The 12,688-nt window shown below is 39.4% G+C and overlaps 1 long non-coding RNA gene across 11 annotated transcripts in view; it reads left to right on the forward strand.

Moving 5' to 3' along the window:
• Window positions 1-12,688, forward strand: part of LOC118971022 (uncharacterized) — a 43,001-nt gene that overhangs the window by 20,703 nt on the left and 9,610 nt on the right. The window lies entirely within an intron of this gene.

Consider the following 12,688-nt stretch of genomic DNA (forward strand, 5'->3'; position numbering starts at 1 on the left):
ATCTGTTTGGTTCTAAAGCCCTTACTTTTTCCCATTCACTTCTTGTTGTCTGGGCCAGTTAGAGCCAGAGAATCAGCAGGGAAAACCCTGCCCGCGAATACCTGGGTCACGGTTTTCTTCACCAGCACAGTCATCATCAGAGGGCTGTTAGTACGTTAGAGTCTTACAGACAGAACTTCTGGAGTTTCCTTTTCAAGGTTATTCCACTGCCCTGAGGCTGTTGATCAAAGTTTGGTGTTTGCATAGAGTTCTTGCCTTTCTCATCCACTCTCACAAGCAGATTGTCTGAAAGTTTAGTTACATGTGTCTCCGAAAAGGGCCAATTCTGCTCTTTGCCAGAGTTCAAGGATGTAAAGTGAAAAATCAGGAAGACGCCCCCTAAGGCAAGTACTGCGGACAGGACTTAGGCCACCTGCCCCTTAAATGGACATGGTTCCACCAGTTCAGAGTGGATCCACAAGAACCAGGCGGGGGAAAATATTTAGGAGACAAGAATGCCAGAAGACAGAGGTTCTTATTCAGCTTTATCTCTCCACTACTAGAACATAACAGCATGAACTAATAAATAGTCAATGAGTGAGGGTAAAGCTCTATGATTCCAGACCTGCACCAGAGCTTTTGAACTTCAGTTTTGACATCTACAACCTGAGTTACTAACACATAGACCTACCACGGGATTCGAATACATTTAAATGTTAGTAGTAAAGGACTATATGTGGCAGTATTATTATTTAATAGTGTACTGTTTTTCTGGTATGTTATTTGAAGGCATTTTTCTTGAAATATAATATAAAACCAGTATGTAGGAGCCAAATCTTGGAGAAAACTGATCAAGGATTGAGTTCTACAGCATTAATCCTGGGAAAGCTTCATGTCTCTCCAAGCCTCAGTTCCTTCATCTGTAAGATAAAAATAATACTGGTATTACAGATATATAAAAGGGAGCAAATGAAAATATTTTTAAAGTATTACATAAATGAGATTAATTACTAATTGTGAGCATTAAATAAGGTAATGCATGTAAAATAACTTAGCACAATGTCTGGCCCATAGGAAATATTTATTAAGTTAAAGCTATGAGTGCTCTAGGGAAGTTCCTAAGATATGGGTCTTTAAAGATACACCTAGATTTGAAACCCAGATTTACTACATCCTAGCTCAGCGGTCACAGGCAAGTTGTACTTAACCTGTTTGTGCTTCTCTTTGGTTTCTTTATCTGTATAATGAGGATACTACCTCAGAGGATAACAAAGGTTATTATGAGGATTGAATTGGATAAAACATGTAACTGTATTTAGTACATAGTAAGTTCTCCTTAACTGTTGGCTATTATTATTTTCTTAGCTGAGGAACACTTACATGAGCACAATGTGAGTCTAGATGATAAGCTCTGAGGGCAGGAATCATGTCTTTTCCAATGGTATTCCTTGAAGTTTGCTCAGAGTCTGGCTACATGTAACTATTTGATAACTAATAGTAATAGTGGTGCTGGTTGGCGTGCGTGTGTGTGTGTGTGTGTGTGTGGAGTTGTAATTAGCTGTAATCTTAAGAAAGTTGGGGCACCATTTAGCTAGACTGTATTGACTGTGTATTTCAGGGCTCTGACTGTGGGCTGTTTATTAATCTCCGCCTGACAGAAAACAGACAGACGCTCTGAGTTATTGGTCATTTCATTTGTTATTTTCCTGGAGCAATCTGGCCTATTACCCTGGGTCTTTCCATGTGACCCACTCACCAGTGTGGGCATCAGGCTCTGAATGCTCTGAAGCTAGAGTTCATCATAAGCTTGAATTGGAATGGGCCCAGGGATTCAGGACTGAATCCAAGGGGGGACATTTGAACATGAGTTTGGCAGACTACATTCATCTTCCTATGACAGATCCCTCATTGGCAAAGGCCATCAGTGACATTAAGTGGAGTGCCCTGTAAATTTAACCTTCTCTTTCCAGGAACCAGATATGTGTGGTGGTGATTTTCTGGGTGACACCTCACCAGATAACCCGTCATCTCTTCCCTGAACTCATCTAAGGCCCCACGTTGAGCACATTTTCACTCCCCCTATTTCTGATTGTCTCTGCCCCCTTTTCAGCTACTCTTAAGGCTTAGAGAAATGGCTGAATATAGGGAGCACCCACGAGGAAAACACTTCTTTAGCCTAGCAGCAAAGAGCCTGATATAGAAGCCCATTTTAATCATCATCATCATAAGGAAAATGCCTGAAATTCAGGACAAGAATTGATTTAGGTCATTTGGGAGAGAAGGCATTCAGTGGGTTCTAACATGACTAATCAAGTGTCTAGAACATCTTGCACCCAAGTTCTTCACCTGATATTGGAAATAATAGTGCTGAGGTTAGGTATATGAAAGGTTATTAACTTGAAGAACAAAAGCATAATCCTTCTTATTTCATTGTTATTAAAATGAAGCTGCTTCTGGTTTCATAGAAAAGCAAAGTAGGAGAAAAATTACTAGCATGTTGATTTTCTTTTACTAATGTTTGCCAGTTTCTTCATTAAACAGACATACTTAACTGTTTTAATATTCTAGGCAAAAGCTATTTGAATTTTAAGGTGTTAATAGACTATGTACAGAAATGGATGTGTACTTGCTTTAAAAAAAAATAACACACAGAGAAGATTGGTTGGTTATATTGCTGAAGCACTTTCTGATTGAGTACATCATTAGTTGCTTAAGAACCTGCTTCAGACTATTGGACCAGGGGTCAGAAGTGTTGGTTATGGTTGGTAGTGTGGCTCCAGAATTGCCATCTATTCATAAAAAAAACAGTGGTAATGTGACTCCAGCATTGCCACCCATGCATAAAATAACTCCTGCATTCAAAACTGACATTAATCAAGTAATCACACAAACATAAATATGGAAAGAAATAAGTTACCGTAGGAGCATCTGACCCAGTATGATTTTAAACCAGGCCTCCATAAAATTAGTGTCTTACCTAGTGGTGAGAAGATAGTGTTGGAGGGAGAACATTTGAACAGGGAGGACAAGGCATCAGCAGACTTTGAGGTAGGAGTTCAAGGTCTGATTTCAAGGAACTAGAAGCCCAGTCTGTGCAAGGAGAGTAAGGCATTGCATTGGCCAGAAGAGGTTGGAGAAGTGAGTGGAAAGGGGTCAGGTTGAAAAATACCATGAATTCTAATCTTCAAAGGAAGCACTGGAGGGTTTTAAGCATGATTATTGTAGCTTGACATTCATCATGCTAAACTCTTATTGCAAATCCAAACACAGACATGTAAGAAAAGGCCCTCATAAATTAAAAGTCATCACATAAATGCAAAAGTTTTATTAGCTTAACTAAGTTTCAATATTTTTTAATGCCTGCATATGGTAAAAATTCAAATAGTATTAATACATATACAGCGGAGGAAAAATCTCCATTTCACTTCAGACCACCTCTGCCTCTTTACAAAAGCTACTACTGCTAGGGATTCTTGTCAGATCTTTCAGTTTGTCATTTGCAAGCACATGCTTATGGATAGATATCCTGTTGTGTCATACAAAAAAGGAGCATACTCTATGGTCTTCCAAAGGTTGCTTTTGCCACTTAACATTGTTTCTGTGTCTGAGGTTACCAGCTTCGTGTCTGAGGTCTTCAAACAAGAGAACTTAGTACATGGGATAGGTTTTCTTTTATTAATGTTTGCAGGTTACAGAAGCTCTGAAAAGTCAAACAGAGGGTGATGAGCCAACCAAGAGATGAGCAACAGCATAAAGCTATTAGCTGCCTTAACCTGGAGGGCCAAAGGGGAAAGTTGGGGGATTGGCTCATCTGGAGGAAGCTGGCACCACAGTGGCTCTGTCTAGTGGGATCTGAGCTCTGAAGAGACAGAGTTGTTATCCAAAACATTGCCCCTCAAATCTGCCATAGCTTTCCATTGGTCAAACACAGGCAAGCACCAGCAGACATGGGAACCTGGGACCACAGCATGCATTGGTGGGCTCTCCTCTAATACAGAGAACTGGGGGGTGCAAGGATGGTCTGTGGGGCCAACAGACCAAGGATGAGCACAAACATATATAGAACTGGCTCATTCTTTTTCACTCTAGCACAATGTGCTAGTGTATGAATGTATCATAATGTGTTTAACTTGCAACCTACTGATAGGCAATCCAAGTACTTTCAGAATTTTTTCTATTACAAACAATGTGGGAATGATTAACCTTATGCATACACCTTTGCACACTTAGGTGAGTGGACTCTTGTAGGATAAATTCTTTGAAATGTAATTGCTGGGCCAAAGGTATAGTATCTTCCATTTTGATAGGTGCTGCTAAATTGTCTCCCAAATAATTTATTATTCTTAATATTAATCTTACCATTTTTAGAAAGGAGAACTAAAAACCAGTTGATACTATTCCCAGTCATGTAGCATTGGAAGAACTGCATTCTTTAAGTGGGAAGTCTGGTCTTTCAAATAAGATCCACAGAGAGAGCTGTCTCATTCCAATTCAAAGCTTAGCAGTTGCCATCAGCCCATCAACAGAAGTGGAAGGTAAGAATGTGTTAGCAGAAGAGCTCAATTACATTACATGGCATAGAACACCCTGAACACATGAGCAAAGGGAAAAGTATGTCGAGCCTTTCTGCACATACAATGCATCACAGTTTTCTCCTTAAAACTTCTGTCAAGGCTTGTGCCCAATTTATGAAACCTCTAGGTGGGGAAGTTGGGGAAAAGGAACAAAAATCTCAACAGACCATAACAGTGTCTGTTGTTCTCCGCAGCCAGAGGAAGAGACGCAACTCCTTGCTTATACACCCTTTGACCTTGTCTGCCAAACAGTCCAGTCACTTCAGCTGGGGTTTCCTGAAACTCAGATACCAATCTAGTGCCTCTGCAGTCCCAAGAAATTGGTTCCTTAATTAAGCAGGGATGAATATACAAAAACAGCCACTCACCCGGAGGCGTCTGGACAAAAGAGTGTTAGAGAATATGGATGCCCACTCAGAATTCCTCTTAGCAGAAATCCTTCAGGAAATTTGGTCATCTCTAGTGTCAGTTCAAAGATTCTCCCTCTTCTTCAACCCGCAAGCACTTTGCTGCACCTGGCTAATACAAATATGATAGAGAAGAACCTGTAGAACTATTCTAAATAGTCGATTAGTTGCTTCTATCTGGGAAACTCCCCTCCTCTCACTAAAACAAACCTTTAGAAACAGAGGTTTTGATGAGAGAGTTTTCAGAGAAACTGGCCTCCAAGGAAAGATTGCTTCCTAAAACAAGAGTTTGTCTATAAAAGGCTTGGCCTAAAGGAACATCTTTAGATGAGTATAAAGCTAAACAAGGGAGTGAAGTTATTTAATCTTCAGCTGAAGGAACACCATTAACAAAAAAATGAAAAAAATCTGTTCTTGTGCAAATAAAGTAATTTATTGTTCTTTTTTCCAACAAATATTTCTAATACCTAGTAAAAGTCTCTGTATCCCTGATATAGACAGAAATAGTTTCCATACTTCTGAAGGTTACAGTCAGATTACAGTAATAAAGTAAACCTAGAAATAAACAATTCAGAAGGTGTAAGGTAATTTCAGAGAGTGATAAGAGAATTGACATCTATACTACAAGTTAGTGTAATGGAGACTTAAAAGGGGTTAAGTTAACTGAGCTTCTTAGGAAAAGACTCAACAAAGGAGTGACTTATAACTGGACAATGGAATAATGAGGACACTGCCCGTTCTGGAAGGTGGGGTCAAAGCCAGGTAGAGTGAATAGCGAATGCAGAAACCCAGATGAGAAATGCCAAGAGCTAGAGCTAAGGAAATAAGACCAAGACTTAAACCATATATGGCCAGAGAGGTGGGCAGGGTCAGACCATGCCATATCTAGAGGGTCAGGATATGGATTTGGCACTTTAGTTGAAGGACACTGGAAAGCCATTGGCATGTCTGAAGATGTGCATGAAATGATTTGACACACATGCCAAAGGATCGTTTTTGGTGGTGCTAACGTAGTTAGAGCAGAAACAGGAGGAAAGCAGGGAGCAGGAAGCTCATTGTCACAGGACAATCATCATCAAACCCTTTTGTCCTGAGAAGCAGGAATCTTCATACCATCATTTATGTCCAGCATCTTTGGTCAAGTTGCCTAGTTTCTCTGAGCCTCTGAATTTCACAGCCTGTAAAATGTATGTTCTCATTACCCAAAGAAGCTATACATTCTTTGTGATGATACTAGGAGAATCAGATAATGTATATGAAAGAGTTCATTAGTCCTAAAATGCTATGTCAATTTCCATTACTACTAATAAAGTATACTTCCTTGGATACTACATTTAGAGTTAGTACCTAAATGTATCAGAATGACACAAGAGACCTAAATGGGAAGATAGGCAGATATACAAAAAGGAGCACTTATGTTAAGTGTACATGAATTTTTACATTTTTTTACATATTTTCTAGATACTTGAAGATTAATTGTTCCCCAAAGTATTGATGATATGATACTGATTATATTAATAACATTTTTGAATACCTACAATTTCTAAAATACTGAGCTAAGTGTCCTTTATTAGCTTCCATGGTATAGATAATATTATTCTTCCCATTTTACTAAAAAGAGGATTAGGGCTCAGAGATTTTAATTAATTTGCACAAGATCAAAAGCTATTGAATGGATTTGAATCTGTACAGTCTAATTCAAAGGTCTGTGCTTTTAACTACTAGTTCTGCTGCCTATAATAAATGTAAGTGTTTTCTAAAGCTAGAAGTAAATTTTTTCCTGCAGAACAATTAGGTATTTGGTATATCTTGATAGTAGTCAACAGTTAAAAGTAGATGAGGGTTAACTTCTTAGATCAAAATCTGCTATAAAAATATTTATTAGCATGCAGACTCCAAATTGCCCCACTTTGATGAAGTACCAGCTGTCATCAAATTTTTGGTCTTCTGAACACTATTTGCAATATAGGTTGAACTGAAGCAAATGTGACAATATCCAGTGGCAGGATGTAACAACAATGCCTCCATCAGCCAAGCAAGTATTCCTAGAATCAGAGATAAAATAGAGGACAGTTCAGGGGTCGAATCTAGGACACAGATCCTAAAAATATTTTGTTCCTAGATATTTAATTGTTTTTGATGCTATTAAAAGGAATTGCTTTCTTAATTTCTCTTTCAGATAGTTCACTGTTAGTGTATGAAATGAAACTGATTTTTGTGTGTTGATTTTGTATCCTACACCCTTTACCAAATTAACTTAGTAGTTCTAAAAGATTTTTGTTGGAATCTTTAACTTTTTCTATATAAAAGACCATGCCATCTTCAAACAGAAATCATTTCACTTCTTCCTAACCAATTTGGTTGCCTTTTATTTCTTTTCTTACCTAATTATTGTGGCTAGGACTTCTAGTACTGTGTTGAATCAAAGTGGTAGTGGGCCTCTTTGTCTTGTTCCTGTTTCCTTAGAGGAAAGGTTTCTAACTTTACCACCAAGTAGGACAACTGATACCAAATAAATACAAAGGATCGCAAGATGCTACTATGAAACAATTATATGCCAACAAACTGAACAACCTACAAGAAATGGAAAAATTCTTGGAAACATACAAACTACCAAGACTGAATCAGGAAGAAACAGAAAATATGAACAGCCCAATTGTTGGTAAGGAAGTTGAATCAGTAATCAAAAATTTTCCAACAAACAGTAATCCAGATGGTTTCACAGGAAAATTCTGCCAACCATTTAAAGAAGAATTAATACCAATCCTTCTGAAACTCTTCCAAAAAATTGAAGAGAAAGGATCACTTCCAAACTTACGTTATGAGGCTGCCATTTCCCTGATAATGAAGCCAGGCAAGGACACTACAAGAAAGAAACTTTTAAAGACCAATATCCCCGATGAACATAGATATAAATATTAAGAAAAACAAAACTAAATACTAATAAACACAATTCAATAGCACATTAAAAAGATCATACACCATGATCAAATGGAAATTATCCTTAGGATGCAAGGATGATTCAACACATGCACATCAATACATGTGATACACTACATTAACAGAAAGAAGGATAAAAATTATGATCATTTTAATAGAGGCAGAAAAAAAACACTTGACAAATTTAACATCTTTCATGATAAAAACTACCAAAAACTAGGGTACAGAAGGAATGTACTTCAACATAATACAAGCTGTGTAGGACAAGCCCACAGGTGACATCATACTCATGGATCCCAAAACTAAAGGACAAAGAATTTTCTATATTTTGTATTGCTTCAGAGGTAGAGGATGTTTAGCCCAGTGTTTCTCCACATTTTTTTCATTATTGCTCCCAAAGGAGAAAATTTTAAGTTAATTTAAATTGATGTAAGGAAAGTAAATAGTAAGGCATAAGATTTTTTCAGGCGGGGTTGTACTTTGGAGGAACATGAAATCCTTGCAGCATCTCAAACTTTTTTTCACTCAACCCCCCAAATGAATTTTGTCCCCTTGTGGAATATATTGTTCCCATTGAGAAAGCATGCTTTAGCTAAAGTGATGCCTTGAATACCCATAATTTCACCAATGAGAGCCTATTTTACCACCATTATGCTAAGTAATAAAGTCTCCAGTGTTGCCAGGAGATGGACAAGGCTTAATCCCTGGAAGGTGGACCTTTTGATGAAATGTCAATTCACCTCCTGGAAAATGGGATCCTAGTAGAGGGTAGATTAACCTGGCTGATGTGTATATAACATAACACTGTGGTGAAATAGTTTAAAATAAATTACAGACAAAATAACAGGAACTAGAGCAAGAGAAAGGACAGAGAAGAGTTGAGTGCCAGGAACAGCTCACATCATGCTAAGAGAGAAAGGATGGGGTTTGGCTCTGGAGAAATATTAACAATGTATAAATGAAAAGCAGTCCAATTCTATCACTACAGGTCTTCCACAGGTACATGAAATGCCCTTTGAAAATTCCTGTTTCTGTAGGTGCCACATATCAGTCAGTGAAAATTAGACCGGTGGGAGCAGTGGAACTTGAGAACAGTCAAGGTCACCTTTGGGTCCTGATAGGAAGGACATCATCTATATAATGATTTATTCTTTCAAAAGACAAAAGTTCCAGTAGGAGGAGTTCCAGTAGAAGCAAAGACACATTTCTGAACCAGACCAGTTGAAAGGGTTTTGCACAGGGGGACAAAAGGCTGAGGAATAATGACTTGGTGGTTCCAACTCCAGTCAGTGTGCAACAGAGACACTTTCTTGGCAAGACAAAGCCTCATGGTCGGGGCTTTCAGACTCAGGAAAGCTGTGGGTCTTCTGGCTAGAAAAATGTACATACAGACTCACATAAATTTTGCATTAAATTTCAGAAGGTTCATGGCCCACAATCCCAGTTGGGAAATTGATCTGGAAAAGGCTGCAACTTTTTGCACCTCAGTTTTGAAGACATGTTTGTACTTTAGTTAATAATAATATTTTTGTATCATTGTTTGTCATATTTCAATATTTATATTTCCTGAGTTCTTGTCTGGGATATCTATCCTGAATTTTTGATGTTACATCAATGAGGGTTATTTTCTCTGCACTAGAGCATCATTGTACTAACCAAGTCTATAAATGGGCTCGCCCTTTGAAATTGTGTACAGCTCAGATCTCAGGGCAGCTGATTCTGCTTGGCAGGTGTGGGAGGTGTGATTGAGTCATTCTAGACTCTCAAAGAGGTATTTGTTAGAGGGAGCAGCAAACAGTGACTGATTCAGTGGCTCCTTGGGTTCCAAACAACCTGGTACTTACCACAGTTTACATTTGAAGGACATTCTGCTGCTTCTGTAGTGGTTGTTAGATGCAGGCAAGATGAAAGGAACATAAAAGCAGAAGTCCCAAGGGGCAGGCACAGTGGGAAGTGTGGGAGAGGGGGATTTTTGTGGCTTTTTTTTTGTACGCCCATGTAAGATAAGGCTTCACATAGGATGAAAATCTGGCAAGTCAGTAGCAAATGTAGTCAGGCCACTGAGGCCTTTTTAGACTAAAAACAATAGAGCAGAGCCCAGCTCCAGCTCTAAAGCTGGCCTGTTGGCACTGGAATCCTTGCCGCCTTGCCCTGTGCCCTTTCATTTCTCTGTGTCTCAATTTCTCCGTCTCTACAATGGAGAAGCTAACAATAGCATTCACTTCTCAGGATAGTTCTGAGTACTAAGTGGGAAAATATATGCAAGGCACTTAGAACAATTCCTGTCAAGCACTAAGCTCTCCACAAACATTAGCGCCTATCTGGAATCAGACTCACTGAAGCATTACTTTACAGTGATTGTATTTTGTGCCATGTGGACATGGCTGTCTAGGCTGTGGAATGGAGAGACTTTATATTTTCAAAGACCATTCATGCTGCAGTTACTACGTATTTAAAAGTATAAACTAGATACTCAAAGCAGAATATCTCCCAGCAACCATGGCAATCAGATCAGCTGAAACATGAGTGTCCAGGAAAGCCTGAGGTGTGTTCAGCCCTGCACTGAGCAGCAGAAGCCTGGTGAAGGCAGATGTCCCTGTGTTTTCTTTGCCCTCTGGGAGTTTATTACCTGGTCTCTTAATCAGAGCTGGGACTGTATTGCTACATATGCTTTTTCAAAATGTTACAGGAAGGAAGTGGCATAGGAGGTTAGAGGTCATAGGGACATAAGTATGATATGAAATCTTCGGGAGTTCGGTGGGTAGGAAGGATGCATTTGAAATGGGATTGGGAGGGGAGGTTTCCCAGAAAGGCTTTCTAAAAGAGAGGGACTTCAAAAATTAGCAGTCCTTTGAGAGGCAAATCTGAGAAGGAAATGGATCCCAGACAGGTAAAACAAGGCAACTGAAGGCCGAGAGGTGGGCGGGAGTGGAGTGTGGGACACGGTTGCTGCCAGATAGAATGTCCCAGAAGAGGGAAGATGAGCTACACAGGTGAGAGAGATCCTTGTCTTTGGTGCTAAAGCTGCAGAGAAGGAAGGGGCTGGAGGAAAAGCATGGGTGATTTTGAAAGCCGGTGCTACTGTTGTTTGATGGGCAGACAAGGCTCGAAAGGTTTTGAGCATGATCAGAACTATGCTTAGGACACTATTTGTAAACCACTTTACTCTTTTTAAAGTACCTTTCATATTTTATTTCATTTAGTCCTTAAAACAAGACAGTGCAATACATAAAGGAATGATTATTTACCTCATTTTTGCCTAGCCATACCATACACTTTGCAAATAAAGGATCAAGAGATTGTCCTGTTTACAACCGAAGAAGGATTAGGAGAAAGAGGGCAGGACAATATGGACCACCTGCAGAGCTCCTTGTTTGGAAACAGAATTTGCTTTTGTTCCACATTGCATTAAAAGTTTAAAAAAGAATAATGTCCTTATTCATAAGGTATGAATTGGCCATATCTTTGAATATATATGGTCATGATGTCTTTAAACATACTCTATTAATTTATAACTTAGGCCATAAAACAAAATTCAACATTTGTACAGTGCTTTTAAGTCGACAAAATTTCTTTAGATCATTTCATCATGTGGCCTTCCCAATAACTGACAGGCAGATAGATTAAAATATGATTGATATTTCTGTTTGGAGGGAAGTAGCACTGAGAGGACCAGTGATCAGTCCAAGGTGGCACAGTAGCAAGAAATGGACTCAACATTAAAGCAAGAGCTTGAACTCGAGATTCTTTCAGAATTTCCATATTCTATCATATTTTGCTGTTTCTACTTAAAGCTATTGGCCACCATTCGACACTAAGCTTCTGTAGACAAAAGGAGGGTATTTTCAACTGTTATTAGAATTCTTCCTTGTCTGATTATTTCAGGCCCATGGGTGGGTGCCAGAATGGAAGTGTACAAGTGTTTCATCTGATCTGGGTCCGGCTCTCTTTGCGCAATGCAGAAACTGGTCAACAGCTGTAAGGCACTCTGCCACAGCTGACTTGGCTATGAGACATGTCACACGTTGTTGATTTCTTGGCCTGCTTTCCTCTCCTCTCCTCTTCCACTCCCTTCACTCCCAGGCTGGAGAAGCAGAGAGTCTGACCTGAGGCTCTGCCTGTCCTGGCTGGCTACCCATCTGCGTCAAAGTGGTGCTGGCTTTGGCGCCTGGGCGGCTGGACTCGCGACCATCCTTGGGCAGCTGAGATGATTTCTTTCTGATGGTTTCTTGACCTGTGAAGCCAGGAGAAAGTTATTTTTGCTTAGAGAGACCTCAGAATTTCAATGGGGAGTTTGGTTTTGGACATTTTCTAATGCCCTACTCAGTTCTTAAAACATGAAAAGAGCTAAGTCATTTTCAAAGTGATGTTGCAGGTTGGCATGTCCACTCGTGGGCCTACAGCTGGGCTCATGCTCTCCAAACCATCCTTGTCTAAATGAGACAGGGAACCCAATCACATCCCTGTTGTTCTGTATTACCTAAAAGGCAATCCTCCCATGGGGCAGTGGTGAATGAAATTCTAACACCCATACAAAAATGTTGAGAAACAAGCTCAGTCTCTTTAGAATCTTGTAAAGTTAACATCTTATCATGGAAGGCGTTGCTGAAGTGGCATGCCCAAACCAAACCCACAGGAGAGAGATTAACTCTATGAAGGCAAAAGGCCAAGATGAGTAAAGACCCGTGCATTCCATGGGATAGTCCTGTGTATTCCAACAAGCAGTAACCTCTTTTGAAACCATTGCCAATTAACCCTCAAAAGAAGTTTTCTTGGATGAATGGATGG

Source organism: Manis javanica, chromosome 2, assembly GCF_040802235.1.
Source record: "Manis javanica isolate MJ-LG chromosome 2, MJ_LKY, whole genome shotgun sequence".
Classification (NCBI taxonomy): Eukaryota; Metazoa; Chordata; class Mammalia; order Pholidota; family Manidae; genus Manis; species Manis javanica.